We start from the raw sequence: 4,767 nt of genomic DNA, 5'->3' as shown, positions 1-4,767 counted from the left end.
AAAAAAAAAATTGTAGGTTGTAATAATACCGAACTTCGTAAGCGGAACATCGAACCTTGGTCAAATGACCAAAGAGTGAGGTGGTACAGCTTACGAAAGCCGAAGGCGCAATAAATGCAAAAGTGGCAGTTGCTGGGGGATCTTGCGAGAACTTTGGGAATCAAATTGCAAAACTAGCGTTTTCTGCTCTCGGGACCGTCCCTGTTGGGTAAGACCGGTCCCCGACGCGCAGACAAGCGAAAGGGAGGAAAAAATCGGCTAATCCCCGTGGACAGCTTCTCCGGAACCGTCCTGCACGAGAGACCGGTCCCAGAGAGAGACCGGTCCCCATCGGGGAGACCGATGCATCGTGCGTGAGCTTGCGACTCGCGGGGAACTCTCGGAAGACCGTCCTCGTCGATAAAAACCGTCCCACTTGCAAATGGCCCAGTTAGGAGGTGTAAAGAGTAAAAGCTTGAGAGCTTGTTTGCACTTATCAACATGTGGGGTATTGTGAGGATTATGAGAGCTGCTTTTCTCTCATTTCCACCACACAACCCTCTCATATCTCTCTTTCTCTCTAGATAGACAAGAAGAGGAGAAGAAGGAAAGAAAAGAGAGAAAGGGCGGCTGGCAGCCCTCATGACCTCATAAAGTTTATACCACCTACACTCTCTCGATAGAGAATGTTCGATTCGTGGATGTGATACGTGATGACTCCGTGAAACGCTTCTTCGAGGAGCTTGTTACCTTGGAGCTGGACAGCGTAACCCCCCTAGCCTGTTATTGTTTGAAACAAGTCGGCTAAGGCAATGGTGGCAAGCCATCGAGCACGAACAGATCGGCCTAGTATTCCTCACAATGCATGGGATGAGTTTGGGATGTCATCTTTCTACTTACTTCCTCCGCACATTGAAAGTAGAAGCTCAAGAAATAAAGACAGTTCAGGAAGTGCGCAAGGAACCGACAGTTAGATAATAGAACGGGAATTTCTCCCTATCGTGAACTATGTCCGGGATATGGAACGCTGCCTGGACACTGTCATTGCAGGTATGTAGTCCATTAATGCAGTTATTGTTTCTCATAATTAAAGTTCGGTGCATTGCGCGTTGAGCAGTAATAATTACTAACTATTATATGTAAGTAGCATAGTAGGGGTCCAAGTGAGCGGATAAACTGTAAATACCGGGCACGCATTATGTGTGAACAGCGTTGCAGCACTGCCGGTGCACGGTAGAGAAACTGATGCACTAGCGAGTTGCTAGTGATGGTCTAATGAGAGATTCACGTAGAGATGGGAGTGACGGACCGTAACTCGCAGAGCAATGTATCAACGGCTGATGTGCGAGAGTATGTGACATGACACTATGGATACTCGAAGTCGATATTCAGGATGTTGCTCCGATGGAACGGTCGTTTGCCAAACTACTGGCAGCTTTTGCCTAGTAGTGACTCGAATCGAGGTAGAGTGAGCCATGCTCGTCGTGGGACCGGATGTGCATAGGTAAGAGTTGCCACTAATAATGAACATTAGTAGTGGAGCGCTATTAGAGACCGTGGATACCACCGAAGTATAGTTAAACTGTGAAGGAGTGCAGGATTTTAGTTTAGACCGGATAAGATCGTGGTTGGCAGTACATCTGAGCATTGCGCTAAGGTGTGCAAGCACGTGCCACAGATGCACGTCGTGGCGGCTGGTTGGCTCGCCACTAGATGTATAGGAACACGATACGTGTATCGATAGGAAGTGCATAGAGCATGTAGTCGGCGATGGAATAGTGTACTGAGAAGTTGCGATGTGTGACAGCCAACCACGAGAAATGACCCTGTAAAGGTTGGGATCTTAGTTGCGTCCTAAGTTGGAGCTGTCGTGCACATTCGGCACACAAGTTAGAAATTTCCGCCCGACAATGATAGATTAGGTACTGCAATTTCGCGAGTCGAGAGTACGCTGCGTATTAGAGTAAAAGCGTTAGGCGTAAGGCCTAACAGTAGATGGTGGACGCTTTGTCCACCTGCTGGAGTCCGGAGATTGTTATGAGCGATTTGGCGATTCTCTTACCGAGGAGTCTAACGTCGAATCCACGAATCAAGCGTTCGTGTCGAGCTCGATGCGGAAATTAGTTCAATGTTGAATCCGATAAGAGCATATTAAGCCGCGTAGTTCAAGAAGCTATAGATGTTGCCTCTTATGCTGATAGATGCCTGATCGTACGAGCTAAGTTGGGCAATCCACGGGAATTTGAGGAGATGGATGAGATTGGGGAAATCTGACAGAGGGGAGACCGAGTGTGGCCTCTCTAATTCCGTCAAAAGTTATTAAGATTTGTTAGATGCCGAATTAAGAGCACTTTAGAGCGAAGTTGCAAAGCTTCACGTACGAGAACGATAGTGCTTTTAGGCTGATGTCGTAGATGAATTTGGAATAGCATCTCCTTTGAATGGGGGAGAAGTCCAGTATCAAAGGTAAGGTTTTCTTGCTTGCCAATGTGACAATGGGATTGGAGCGCGTAGAGTCGTGAGTGGTTCGACTTGCGCTATCCTACCGCCCACCCGGATTAGAGCGAGTGTGAGAGGACCAGTAATGCCTGTGGAATGTGCTATGCAAAAGTTGGAATGCGTCCTGTATCATGACTCCGTAAGGTGTCCTAATTTGGAGATAGTTTTCTTGAATAGTTCAACATCAGAAGTAATGAGGACACCTTCCGAAGTGAAAGTGCATTGGTGCCCCATTGCTCGAGCAGCCCAATTGAGGTTCAGTGGTTTTTGAATTTTCTGTGTCGTGACGAAATTCTTATTTAATGGGGTGAGTAATGTAATATTACCAGATTGTGGTATCAATATAAATAATGTATATAAGTATAAAATCTAAGTTGATAAACTATTTTTATTTTAGATTTATTAGAGTAGTATACACATATAGTCTTAGGTGACTTGTGCTGGAAATCGGAAATTAAAACAGAAGATCTAGCAATTGTATTCTGTTGGAAGAGCGGACATGAAAAACTAAGCAGCAAATCCGAAACAGTCGATATCCTTTAAAGAGAAAATTTAATGAAAATTGGCGAGATGTTAGAATATGAGTTTTTATGAGCTAGATTAAGTTGTCATCTTTTTCGACACCAGCATAAGAGATGAGAAATAAAATCCGAAAGCTATCTGATAAAGGAATTGCTATGTTCGAGATTACAAGTTTCAGTGACAAACGGGGTCGAAACTGAAGCAGTGATACGTCAAGCTTGTTAAGGTTAAGTAAAATCAAACATGCTGTCAAGTTTTTGAGCTCAACGGAGATTCAGGGAGCTCCGGCGAAGTTATCAGAGTTTAAGAACTGCTTGATGGTGAAGTATTGTTTGGGCAATGTAATTAAATAGAAAGCAGAACTTAATGTTCCTTACCCTGTCAGCGCCCCAGTGCACACCTCAGCACACACCTCACGGCACACATGAGAGAGGAGAAAACTCTACTTTCTCATCTCCTAGAGATCTCTCTCATTTCTCTATATTCCTCGCTCAAAATCGCGGGGGTTTGGAGAATATGCTAGCGAACAGCGTTGGAGGCGACAGGATTGAGCTTCCTTCGTGGCGCCCCGTCTTGGAGGCGGTGATGCGTCGTCGGCGTGCCTTCAACAATTGAGCGAATGGAGAAGCTTTTAGGATGTGCTTAATCCTTCAGCTTTAAGTATTCTAATAGCCTTCCTAATGAGACCGCTATTTAGTTTTAGAGATGTTGAACAGCATCCCATTGTAATGTGGATCTTTTTGAGGTTAATAACATATTAGGGCTCCGATAATGGGGTTTGCTAAAATATAAGGGTTTTTGATGTAATTTGACCGCTGCCGTAAACCTAATCTAGGATAAACACGTTGGCGAAGAGCGGTTTCGCGATGCCGACGAGACTGTTACAAAGTTATAAAGAAATTGGACGTTTAGCGCTTCGGTCCCGCCGAGGAGGGCCGGCGAGGCGATATCAGTAAATTCATGTAAAATGGATTTGAAGGCTTCTGTGCACATAATAGCGATAGACCTTAATTTTCGGCATTCGTGAATTGGAGGACCGTTTCGGCCGTGGTCCGCGTGAGAGATCGGGGGCCCAAACGCGGTTACGAGGTGCAGCGGGGGCCGAGTTGCAAGTGTCGACAAGCAATCGAATGCGAAATGAGAGTGGCGCTGTGTGCTCGACCGAACGCGATTCCAGGAGACTCGCTTTCACATGCTAAAGTGTAGTAATAGTTTACTAATTGAATGCATGATAAGATAACTGTTTAAGAATTGCATGATAAGATTAAAGTGGCTATTTGAGAATGCATGATAAAGTATGCTCAATTAATAATGCCATGATAACGATAGATGCCAAACGAATGCATGAGTTGATGTTAATTTTTATATGTGCATATTAAGAAATGCTAAATAGATGTAAAATGAAAGTAGAGATTTGTACTAACCGAGAATGCATGTAGTAAATGTTTAAGGAATCATAAAATGCTAATAATCACTACATAGATGACAAAATATATGCATGTTGAACATAGAATCAGTGGCATTCGAAATGGTAAAGTGTGGTACACTAGCGAGTTAGTGTGAGGACAACAAAGAATAATGTGATAATTAACGAGAATACTGATAATGCGACTAAAGATAAATGTAAAACACAGTAAGATAATAATTTAGATTGTTGACATATGTGATACACGGCTGTGATTGAGGATTAAGATCATAAATAATCAATGGTTATTAGTCGCATGAGGAGATAATTGTGGAGAACTATGATAATGACGGTTGAGACAA

This window comes from Ananas comosus, linkage group 10, assembly GCF_001540865.1.
Source record: "Ananas comosus cultivar F153 linkage group 10, ASM154086v1, whole genome shotgun sequence".
NCBI lineage: Eukaryota > Viridiplantae > Streptophyta > Magnoliopsida > Poales > Bromeliaceae > Ananas > Ananas comosus.
Note: the sequence above shows the minus strand (reverse complement) of the source record.